This window comes from Suncus etruscus, chromosome 9 (assembly GCF_024139225.1).
Source record: "Suncus etruscus isolate mSunEtr1 chromosome 9, mSunEtr1.pri.cur, whole genome shotgun sequence".
Taxonomy (NCBI): Eukaryota; Metazoa; Chordata; class Mammalia; order Eulipotyphla; family Soricidae; genus Suncus; species Suncus etruscus.
In genome coordinates, this window is record NC_064856.1 from 22,437,718 (window position 1) to 22,450,425 (window position 12,708).

At 45.8% G+C, this 12,708-nt stretch overlaps 1 protein-coding gene across 3 annotated transcripts in view; it reads right to left on the minus strand.

Moving 5' to 3' along the window:
- Positions 1–11,348, minus strand: part of CHD6 (chromodomain helicase DNA binding protein 6) — a 238,513-nt gene extending 227,165 nt beyond the window's left edge. For all 3 annotated transcript variants that reach the window (XM_049779100.1, XM_049779101.1, XM_049779099.1), the window contains exon 1: positions 11,272–11,348. The gene's annotated coding sequence lies outside the window, so the exon portion shown is untranslated. The remainder of the gene's footprint in view (positions 1–11,271) is intronic.
- Between the last annotated feature and the right edge of the window lie 1,360 nt (positions 11,349–12,708).

A 12,708-nucleotide genomic window follows, 5' to 3' on the forward strand; every position in this document is an offset into this window, starting at 1 on the left:
GAGTTTCTTAACAAATCAACTTTCAGACAAAAATAAATAGATAAATATAAGTGGTTTAGTAGTGGGCCAAACTTTATTAGGTAATTTGCTAAGTTTCATTTTAGGCTAAAGTATATCTTGTCTCATATTCTTTCTTCCTTTCTAAATATAGACAAAAAATTAAAATTAAAAAAAAAAACACTTTTGCCCCAAGATGATAAAGAATCCTAAAAGGTCTGGTGATAAGTTGTTCAATTAGCCTATGTGAATAATTTTACATTCACTAGTATTAAATAAAATTTTAATTGTTGTGTGTGCAACAAGCTAGTTTTTATTGAAACTTATTTAGAAAGATTTGAAGAGAGAGGGAGAACTGTGTGTTCAAGACTGAACACGGGGCCAGAGCGATAGCACAGCGGAAGGGTATTTGCCTTGCACGCAACTGACCCAGGACAGACCTTGATTCAATCCCCAGCATCCATATGGTCCCACAAGCCAGTAGAGATTTCTGAGTGCATAGCCAGGAGTAACCCCAGAGTGTCACCAGGTGAGCCCCCCCCCCAAAAAAAAAGTGAATACAGGTTTCTCTAGAATGGAAATAGACAACTATAGAAAACATGGACATAGGCAAGGGAGAACACAGCCTCGAACAGCAAGCCTTAAATTTAAAAATTTTGTTGAAAATTTCAGTCCTAATAGTCACCCTTTAAAGACTCAAGAGAAATAGTACCGGGCCCAAAGTGATAGCATAGCAGGTAGGACTTTTGCCTTGAACGTGGCCAACCCAGGTTCGATCCCTGGCAGCCCAAATGGTTCCTCAAGCACTGCCAGGAATGAATGACCTCCAGGGCACAAAGCCAGGAGTAACCCCTAAGCACTGCCAGGTATGGCCCAAAAACTGGAGAGGAAAGGAGAGAGACAGAAGAAGCTAGGGAGGGAGGGAGAGAGGGAGGAGAGAGAGAGCGCTAGTACAACAGGTAAATCGCACACACTACACAAAGCCAACCGAGAGAGAGAGAGAGAGAGAGAGAGAGAGAGAGAGAGAGAGAGAGAGAGAGAGAGAGAGAGAACGCTAGTACAACAGGTAAATCGCACACACTACACATAGCCAACCTAGGTTCAGTCAAGGTCACCACACATGGTCATCCTAAGCTCCATCATGGCTGGTACTAAGTAGTTCCCAGGGAAGGAGCCTGGCATTGCCATTCTAACTGCTTGCCTGACTGCTTCAGCTTGCTGCAAACCAAAAATTATAAGCTATATTTTTCATTTTGTCATATTATGGAAAATTATCTACAGATTTCTTTCAATTAACTAAAAACTAAAGCAGATTTTTCATGTAAATAATGTAGTCTAACACAAACTTTCAAAACTCCAGGGCCATACAGAATTACAGTAGGTAAAGGCCCTGCCTTGCACAAGGTGACCCAGGTTTGATTTTCCTGCATTGCTATGTTCCCTAAGCACCACCAGAAGTGATACTTAAGCAGAGCCAGAAGTAAGCCCTGAGCACAGTAGAGTGTGGCCCAAAAACAAACTTTCAGAGGCCAGAGTGATAGTACAGTGGGTAGGGCACTTGCCTTGCATGCAGCCAAACCAGGTTAGATCCCTGGCATCCCATATGATGTCCTGAGCCTGCCAGGAGTAATTCCTGAGTGCAAAACCAGGAATAATTCCTGAGCATTGCCAGGTATGGTCACAAAAAAAAAAAAAAATTCAACTGTTTCCTCCCACATTGTTTTCACATCACAGCAGACAAGTAACTAACATCCTCTAGCTTTAGATATATAATTGTGAGTGGATCCTTTTTTGGGGGGAGTGGAGGAGTGGGTTAACACTCGTGGTGGGGATCGGGGACCCATATGGAGTCCAAGTAATGAACCCAGGTCAGCCACGTGCAAGGCAAGCACTAGAAGCTGTACTATCAGTCCCAACTTTTGAGTAGCCATTGTTTAGAAGAGCTTACAATTAATTTTGAGTAGATTATTATTCAGAAAAGTTTACATTAGAACATTTTGGGGGGGGGGGGTTGGGCCATACCCGGCGGTGCTCAGGGGTTACTCCTGGCTGTCTGCTCAGAAATAGCTCCTGGCAGGCACGGGGGACCACATGGGACACCGGGATTCGAACCAACCACCTTTGGTCCTGGATCTGCTGCTTGCAAGGCAAACGCCACTGTGCTATCTCTCCGGGCCCACATTAGAACATTTTACAATTATCTTTTTAGAGCTGACCATTAATGATCTCTTTCAAATCTTCTATCACCTCAACGTATTTTGGGGGACCACACCCAGTGATCCTCAGGGTAACGTTATTTCTGGCTATGCGTTCAGATATCACTCCTGGCTTGGGGGACCATATGGGACACTGGGGGATCAAACCGCGTCCTGGGTCAGCCGCGTGCAAGGCAAACACCCTACTGCAGCACCCTCACTCTGGCCCTCTAAACGTATTTTTATGGAACCGGAGAGATAGCATAGAGGTAAGGCGTTTGCCTTGCATGCAGAAGGTCGGTTGTTCGAATCCCGGCATCCCATATGGTCCCGAGCCTGCCAGGAGCGATTTCTGAGCGCTGCCGGGTGTGACCCAAAACCAAACCAAACCAAAACAAAACAAAACAAAAAAAAACGTATTTTTATATGTCGACACTAAATTTCTAAGTCCTTTTTTTTGTGTGTGTGGTTTTTGGGCCACACCCGGCCGTGCTCAGGGGTTACTCCTGGCTGTCTGCTCAGAAATAGCTCCTGGACCAGCTCTTGCCAGGTATGGGGTTTTGAGAGGCCCCATACCAGAGCCTTTTCTCCCTAGCCTGGGGAGTGCTGGGAGGCTTGGCAGGCCCCCAGCCGTCCTTGTCTTTTTCCCCTGACTCCAGGCCTTCCCTGGGTGCCAGCTCAGATGGCCAGAAGTGGGTTCAGGTGGACTCTTAGTGGTCCTCAGGTTCCCCCCTCCCTCCATACTCCAGGGGGGAGGTGCACGGAGAGGAGGGCGGGCAGACATCTGGCTTCCAGTTTCCTCCTTGATTCTGGAGACCAGCTCTTGCCAGGTATGGGGTTTGGGGAGGCCCCATACCAAAGCCTTTCTCCCTAGCCTGGGGAGTGCTGGGAGGCTTGGCAGGCCCCCAGACGTCCTTGTCTTTTTCCCCTGGCTCTAGGCCTTCCCTGGGTGCCAGCTCAGATGGCCAGAAGTGGGTTCAGGTGGACTCTTAGTGGTCCTCAGGTTCCTCCCTCCGTACTCCAGGGGGAAGGTGCATGGGGAGGAGGCGGGCAGACATCTGGCTTCCTGTTTCCTCCTTGATTCTGGAGACCAGCTCTTGCTGGTCCCCTAGACTTCAGTCTTTCCCTAGGCACCAGTCTAGGTGGACTCTATAGGGGTCAACAGGCTTTCCCCCTATCTCTCCCTACACCAATGGGAATGTGCTCTGGGAGGAGGGCAGGCTGTTCTAACACTGGTTTATGTTGGGACAGTAGTGGAATTTTTTTCTCTTTGTTTTCATATTGATAGTATTGTGTGCATATATTCTATATATCCATAATATCCATCTTGTATTGGGACCTTGATACTGCCCTACAAAGCTCATTTCTAATATTTTACTGCCTCAGTCCCAACCCTTACTTCCCCCCATCCTCCCATGTAGGTGCAGCTAATGACATGAAGCTCACCACATAGAGTGATAAGTGCAGTTAGAGAAATAACTACACTGAAAACTATCATAACAATATGAATGAATGAGGGAAAAAGAAAGTCTGTCTTGAGTACAGGTGTAGGTGGGGTGGGGAGTAGGTGGATCTGGGAAATTGGTGGTGGGAATCCTACACTGGTGAAGGAAGGTGTTCTTTACATGACTGTAATCATACAACTACAATTATATTTGTAATCATGGTGTTTAAATAAAGATAATTAAAAAATTAAAAAAAAATAAAAAAAGAAATAACTCCTGGCAGGCACGGGAGCCCATATGGGACACCGGGATTCGAACCAACCACTTTTGGTCCTGGATCAGCTGCTTGCAAGGCAAACGCCACTGTGCTATCTCTCCGGGCCCAATTTCTGAGTCCTTTAAGCAGAATATCCCACGTCACTTAAAATAATATTAGATCTGATTAGTCAGAAGGACTGAAATGAGAGGCTCAGGTTCTAACAGTCTTACAACTGCCCTCCCACCTCCCCCTTTAGTCTTAACCCTCCCATCAGACTGCCTGGGAAAAGGCATAAAATAGTACAACTAGTAATAACTACTAGGCAAGGGAGAACTTTAGCATGCCACTGGCCTGGATCTTACCTGAAAGGGCTAAATTAGTAATTCCCCAACCTAGGTCAACAGATACAGGCTAACAGGACTTAAAACTTGCTAAAGGGCCAAAGTCCCAAAGAATTCAATTTGACAAGCAAGAGGTTTTGTATAACTAAAATAAATGTTTTTGGAATAACCCTAGTCAATGGTCCTAAACATGTTTGCATTTGAGTGGGAAGAGATGGCTGTGTGAGGTGAAGTGAATTATGGTTTCCTGTGACAATCACAAAAAGCATTAAATTGGCTTCCTATAATTATATACCACAAACAAAACTGAATATTATTATTATTGGGGAGTTTACAAACTAGTCAAGACCCCAGGGGGGACCCTAACTTCCAGATTATCAACCTAAACAGACAGATACGAAGATTTTTGTTACCACAGTAGTTATGCCTTATTCTAATCTGAAGTCTTGGAGTCTGACCAATCTTGAGTGAAAGCATGGATTCCAGAGGGTCAGAGAAATAGTACAGTGAGTAAGGTAATTGTCTTGCACACCCAGGTTCAATCTACAGCATCCCATATGTTCCCCCAGACATTGCCAGAAATGATTTCTAAGTGCAGAGCCCTCAGAGTGACTTCTGAGCGACACAGGGTGTGGATCCCCCCCCCAAAAAAAATCCTTGATCACATAATACACAAAACCTAAAACTGAAAAGTTAAGAATTTTTTATAAAGAAAAAAATCTTTTACTTTTTTAGGGAAGTAAAATATATACCCATCACTTATTCTTATATTTGAAGTTATTAAGATTTCTATTTCCTGAATTCCCCTAAAAATTTCAAATATTAAGGTCCTCAGAAACAGCAAACAATATCATCATGGAGTATCAGTTTTGGGGCTAGGGATATGACTCCGTAGGAGAATGCATGTCTTGAACACCATGGGTTCAATCCCAAGCACTACATTTTAAAAACTGGGATGGCCAGAGAGACAGTAAAGGAGTAGGGTGCTTACGTTGCACTATATGGACCTAGGTTCACTCCTAGCACCCTATACAGTCCCCCAAGAAGTGATCCCTGAGCACAGAGCCAGGAGTAAGCCTTGAACACTGCTGTGTGTGACCCAAAAACAACAACAAAATGTTAATGAATTAAAATCAATTTTATTCTTGCTAAAATTTTTAAATACTTCAGTAGGAATATAAAGAAAAATATAGAAATATAAATATAAATATAGGAATATAAATATATAAAAGAAAAAAATTCCTCTATATATATATATAGGAATATAAAGAAAAATCAAAATAAAAATTCTCAAAATAGAAAATCTTTATGTTATATACATTAGGAAAGATTCAACACTGACAAACATAAAGAATAAATTTAGGATGAAGAATAATTATTCCAAAACCAAAAATTATTAATTATTCCAAACCAAAAAAAAAGATAAGGAAGGCCAGGATGTGGCTCATATATTAGAGTACATATGTGCAAAGCCCTGGGTTCCATATGCCCCCAAACAGTGCCAAGGGTAACCCATGTAGTAACCAGGCACCACTGGATAGAATCATTGCTGCCTCCACCTCACCCACAGCACTGAAAGAAGTGCATCCCCAGCCCACCCCCAACTAAAAATACAGATTACCACAGCAAAAATAAAGCTTTTCTTCTGGGGTTTAAGAAATTATTTAGTTCAGAAATGGGAGCAAGAATGGAAATTTAAAATAACTCCTATTATACTACTACCTTCAGGACTTGTATGGAAGTAGCAGAATTTCTTATGAGGTTATCATCACCTCCACAAAATGAACTAAAGAAAAGAACGTTTTGGGGCTGGAGACATAGCATGGAGGTAAGGCATTTGCTTGCATGCACAAGGACGGGGGTTCGAATCCCACCATCCCATATGGTCCCCAGAGCCTGCCAGAAGCGATTTCTGAGTGTAGAGCCAGGAGTAACTCCAGAGGGCTGCCGGGTGTGATCCAAAAATCAAAAACCAAAAAAAAAAAAAAAAAAAAAAAGAATGTTTACAAGGGCGAGTGCACAATAGCTGGAATGGACATCACCAGGTACTGCTCTGCCTGAACTCGTAGAGGCTCTAGGAGACCCAACCTGCATTCCACAGGCAGCAGCAGGGAAGGGACCCTCATTGCCTTTTAACTCGAAGTAAAAACGTGACCCATGAAGCTCAATTTCTAGGTTTTGGAGGAATGTCCATATTGTTTTCCCAAGAGGGCTGGCCCCCTTCAGTAACAATATTGCAAACCAGTGTCTAAAAAAAAAAAAAAAAAAGAAAGAAAAATAAGAGAGGGAAAGAGAAAGAGAAGAAAAATATCTACCATAGAAGCAGGTATTGTTGGGGAAGGGTATTGAACATTGTATATATTAACTCATTCATAAACAATTTTCTAATTGTGTATCTCACAATGATACAATTAAAAAATATTTTTAAAAAATGGACACAACTAGGCAAAATGTCTTAGGCAATGTGTGTTAATAACCTAGTATCACCCCATTAAAACTTAACAGATCCTCCCCCCCTTGGAAATTTGAGCTCCAGCCCTTTGACCCAGTCTACACTTCAGCTTTTTAAGAAATTTTTAGCGAAGGTGGGTGGTAAAAAGAGTATGTATGTGCTTGGGAGCCAGAGAGAGAGCACAGTAGATAGGGCATTTGCTTTGCACGCAGCTGACCTAGTTTCTGTCCCCAGCATCCCACATGGTCCCTAGTCTGCCAGGAGTAATTTCTGAAAGCAGAGCCAGGACTAACCCCTGAGCACTGACGGTGTGGCTCAACACTTCACCCATCAATCAATCAATCAATAAATAAACACTCCACCCATCAATAAATAAATAAATAGATAGATAATTAATATATACTTCAGTTCCAATGGTCTGGTTCAAATCCTGACTTATCATTACTAACTGTTAGGCCCTAAATAAGTTACTTCATTTCTTTGAACTGTAGTTCAGTCTCCTGAAGTGGTTATGAAAACAGGGTTCTTTTCCTTTTTCTTTTTTTTTTCTCATCTCTGTAGTTCCAGTCCCTGGCTGAGTGCTAGACAGGAATTCATTCAATCCTGGTCTTGCCTGGTTCTGCCTGCTTCCCTTACAATCAAGTCACATTTACTGCAAACAAAAATGTTCCCTAGGGAATAGATATCTAAGCCCTTGCTATTATTTTATGTATTGCAAAGAGTTTTTCAATATAAGAACCTGATACAGAACATAGGTAGTCCCATGAAAATCACAGCTTTTCACCTGAATTAGACTTAAAAGATTTTCTTTAAAGAGAGAAGTAAAAAAAAAAAAAAAAAAAAAAAAAAAACCTAAATATTTATTAAAAATAAAACTGTCAAGCCTTGTTATACTATATGGGAAAAGAAAGGATTGAAGTCTCCTTAGTTGGTTTAGATACTCTCCTGTCCCAGATACCACGACTGTCACATAGCAGAGATCTTGCAGGTATCAAACCTCAAAATTTCACCACCTTTGTAAAAGGGTTCAAAGGGACTAGAGACTGTGAAAAAATTGTAATTCACATCGACCACAATAAAAAACAAAAAAATGAAAATAGAATAAAAGGGACTAGAGAGAGTATAGTGGGTAAAGTGCTTGCTTGTACATGGTGAACATTGATTCATTTCTGACACCCCAAGCCCAAGATCAAGAGTGATCAGTGGTCCCTGAGAGAGTCAGGAGTTAAGACCTAAGCACAGCCTGGTGTGACCAAAAAGAAAAAAGAAAAAAAGAAAAAAAAAGGGGGGGGGGGCTTCAGTACCTGTGTGGGACCATATGTGATGCCAGTTGATCATATCACTACAAAGTGCCTTCCATGGAAGGTGGAAAAAGAGGGAGAATCAAACAGAACTGATGATGTGGGCCACAATCTCATAGTTGAACAGGGAAAGACATAGCCAGGCAAAGACATACTTTCAAGAAAAATACCTGAAAAAATACTTTGAAACTTCAGTAAATCCAAGAGCTATCCAAGTTCTATCAGCCGAAGGCCTACTCTTTCTAACAGGCTCTCCACTTAAAACAATCACTTATCAGGAGAGGCAGAGAGATCATATAGCAGGTAAGATGCTAGACTTGTATGACTCAGGTTCAGTCCCTGGCACCCTAGATGACCGGTCTCCTGAGCAGTGAGTGCCAGGAGTAATTTCTGAATACAGAGCCAGTACTAAACCTAGAGCATCTCTGGGTTTGGCCCAAAAGGAAAACACACACACACACACACAAAAGGAAAACACACACACACACCCCAGACACACACACACACAAAAGGAAAACACACACACCCCAGACACACACACACACCACACACACACAAAAGGAAAACACACACACCCCAGACACACACACACACAAAAGAAAAACACACACACACACAAAAGGAAAACACACACACACACCCCAGACACACACACACACACACACACACACACACACACAGAACAAGTTTTTCTTTAGATAGAATTTGGCTTCTAATGTTTTGTCATTTAGAAGTTTTAGAAAGAAAATCAAAAACCACCAAAAGAAAAAACAAGCAACCCACTGATCTTGAGAGATGCAACAAAGTTGGTTCTCCTACTTCACTTCCACTTCTTTCAATATCTTGTGTGGTTTGCCTGAAGTCATGAGCTGATGAGTTAAGAGACCCTGTAACTGTACTACTAAAAGAAAAAAAGAAAAAGAAAAAGAAAAACTAATTGTAAGACAAAAAACTAAAAGTAGTGATCAAAGTCTAAATATTTAAAGATTTTGCAGTGTGTTAACAACAGAAAAAAAAAAAAGAGAGAGAGCTCAAAGTAAAAAGGGTAGAAATAACTGCAGCAATAAAAGGTCATTGACTCCCTGAGATGTGATAAGCCCACCGGGACACGCTCTTATTTCATATATACCACGGCTGACTCTACCCATCAGCAAACTACCAAGGACAGCATCTTGTCTGGGTTACTCTAAGTTAGCCAAAACAAAAATAAGGCTAACTCCTAATAGTCCATTAATCAAGGGGAAAGTTTGGGGTTGGCTTTTTGTTTTGTTTTGTTTTGTTTTGAGCCACACCAGGTGGTGCTCAGGGCTTACTCCTGGCTCTTGTATTAAGGCAACCAACCATATGTGGAACAGGTCTCAAACACAGGGTAGTTGCATGCAAGGCAAACACTCAACCTGCTGTGCTATTAATCCAGCTCCTCAAGGGAAAATTTTAAAAATCCCATCATAATTTATCATCTGGGAAATCTTTCCAAGGACAGGGGAAAAAAATCCAAATTGAATCATTTTCCCAAGCTTCAGTTAGAGGCATGTACGGCTTATATGAAGCTACCTGCTGTGTTTGGCATAGACCATGTTACTGACTATTCATGCCTAATCATTTTTATTATACATAGATCCCAAACCTCTCTATCACCAGAGTAACAAAGTTCACAAAAACTATTGCCTCCATGTATCCAACCTAATCATACAATTTGGCTTGCCATCAAACTAGTGTCTCACCATCAGCTGGTCCATATCTTAATGTCAGTAAGAAAAAGAGCCCACAATGAGCCTTAAGAGTACAGCAGTGAGGTCCTTCTCAGGGGCCACAAAGCAAACCCCAAAAACATAGGACGAAATGTGGAGTCTACTGGGACGGCGTTGCTATTAACCATTTGAGAAATAACAGAATTCTCAGGCAATACGGCAGATCCTATAAGAATAGTCAAAACATTTCAAATGAGTGTTGTCTGTTCCCGGATCTGATAAACCAAAAATGAGCAGGTTTTTTTTTTTTTTGGGGGGGGGGGGGTTGATTATATACAGAGCACACACGAACTCCAGAGATGCCCAGAAGATGCCAAAGATTCATTAGAAGCCTTGGTCTGATTACGGGTGGATCCATCAACCCTAATTTGGAGAACAAGGGCCTCCCAAGTTCAAAATCGAATTCCTACTGCCTTAGAAGATCCCGCACTGCCGCAACTGCATTCATACACATCCATCATCACCGAAAACTAGGAATACTTTCTGTCCACTAATAAGTGCTGGCTTATGTATTTTTAATTGGATCAAATAAAACCGAAGCTGCAAACCAAGTCAAATATCAATGATCTCTCTAGCGAGGGGATTTCCTGATAGCCGCACATTGGACTAAGACCTATCCTCCCTGGAAAATTGGGCATCCACAGACTCCCGTTAGTTCTCAACAGTGCAGGAAATTTAGGGGGACAGGGGCTTCTTCTTTCTGTGTTTATTCAAATCCAAGATGCAATGCAATAAGGCACAAACTTGGCGGTGGGGGTTGCCGGACACCTCCGGGGTTGCAATTTTCGGGGCGTTGAGTGCGTGCTAGTGCGTAAGAAGGGGGAGGCGGAGGAGGCGCGCGCTGCGAGGACGCGCCGGGGTGGGGGCCCCCCCCAACCCTTCCCGGAGCAGCCAACCTGGCACCAGTCCACCCTCCCCTCCTCTCCCCTCCTCTCCCCTCCTCCACCCCTGCAAAACAAGACGCAGGACGCCAAACCCAGCAACTTCCCCGGCGGGGGCGGCGGGGCGAATAGCGGTCACCCGAACCCCGCACAAAAAAGGCGCAAAACAAGGGCAGGGAGTGAGGGCGGGGGTCCCTCCTTGGGGGGTGCGGGGGACCCTTCCCCCGCCCGCCCCGCCCCGCCTCCTGGCCCGGGCCGGGGCCGGGGATGGGGGTGGCGGTGCAGCCCGGACCCACGACGGCCCAGGAAGCGCAGCGGCTCACTTCCAAGGACGTCGGCCCGGAGCTGCGAGCGCGGCCTGGGCGGGAGCGGAGCGGGGGCGCGGCGGGGGCTGGACCCGGCTGCACTCAGGCCTTCAAGCCACCGCCTGTCCGTCCTCCGCCCGCCCGCCCGAGCTCGGACCCTGGCACAGCCAAGGCCTGGTCACGGAGCCGCAAGCGCCCCCCCAGCCCGGCTCCATTCATCAGGGGAAACCCCAGTCCGGCTTCTGGGCTGAGGCGGGGCCGGGAACGCGCGGACCAGGCCGGCCTGGCTCGCCGAAGCCGGGTAGGAAAATTAAAAAAAAAAAAAAGTTAAGAGAAGAACTTACCTAAAATGGCTCCTGCAGCAGCCAAAATACAAACAGCTATTATTTGGTGAAGTTTAGCTCAGACACCCTGCAAGGACACCCTAACCTAGCTCGGGGCCCGCCTCCTCTGCCACGCTATTGGGTGGAGCCGAACCTAGACACCGGATCATTGGTCAGCCCGGCCGTCGCTCAGGCGGCAGCTCCGCCCCCCTCCGTTTCAAGCTTGCTTGCAGCGGCGAGTGATGGGGCTCGCTCCATTGTGCTTCGTATTTGCATGGATGTGATCGCGGCGCTCATTGGCCGCCGCCGGGGATGGCCCGCCTCCTCCGTCCTGGCCCCGCCCCGCTAGAGCCCCGTCCCCTGGCTTCGGAGACGTCGCGCCGCGCGGCCCCGCCCCCTGGGACCCACAGAGCTCCCGGGGCCGCGGGGGCGGGGCCGGGTCGTCCGGGTGCTGCGGGCCAAGGGGGCCGGGCCGGGGTCCCCCCGCACGCCGCAGACCGCAGGCCGGGGGCGGGGACCCGAAGTGCGCGGACTGGGAGGCGGCGCCGGGCCTGCAGGTGGTGTGGCCTCTCTCCCAGGTGGCGGGACTAGCCCTCGTTGCATGCGACACCGGGGCTGGCATCCCTTGGGGTGCGAGAGGAGGTAGCTGGGCAGTTGTCACGGCGCAGGGGACTCCTCCAAGTCCAGGTCCGCCGTCTGGCGAGCGAGCAGAGAGGGTCCTGCGGGTCCGGAAGACACGAGAGCCAAGAAACCCCACGCTTTCCGCATCTCCAGCTGCTCCCCTCCCTGGCTCCCCATGCAGGACAGGCTTCTTCCCCAAGATCCTCACGCACCCTAGGAGTCTTCAGACTCAAGGATTAATCCCTGCAGAGCCTGGGATGTTTCCGTACCCTCCCCCCCCCAAAAGAAACACAAGGTGTCGAGCTCCAATCTGTTGATGTTCAGGCCTCGCTCCCCCCACATTCGTGGTAGCATCCTCAAGGACATGCCCGGGCATGGCCGAGATTCATCTCATTGTTTAGCTCTAGTCTTTTAAATTCGTTCGTTAGGAACTATTATTTGAGTGCCCACTAAGTGCCAGTCATTGATCTGAGACGGGGAGATGAGGGTCAATAAGGCTAAGACTTGATGCTCCCGTGAAAGAGGCCTGCTAAGGGGAGAGAAAGACAACACAGGAGCAAGTGGGAACAAACATTATAAAGAAAATAAATGGAGGGAAGGTGGGAGAAAATTGCCCTGACTGATTGAATACTTCCTACGCATCCGTGATTGTCTCCCCCCCCCCCCCCCGCCGCCGAGTTTAGCAGTCACCTGCTGCCATCTGCAACCCCATCCTGGTGTTTCTTGAGCACCCACTAAAAAAGCACATTGGACTGTAAGCAGAAAATCTCATCTTACCTCAGAGTGGAATGATCTGTGTCTTGAGGGTTCCAAAGCAGTTTGTTGGGTTTATTTAAG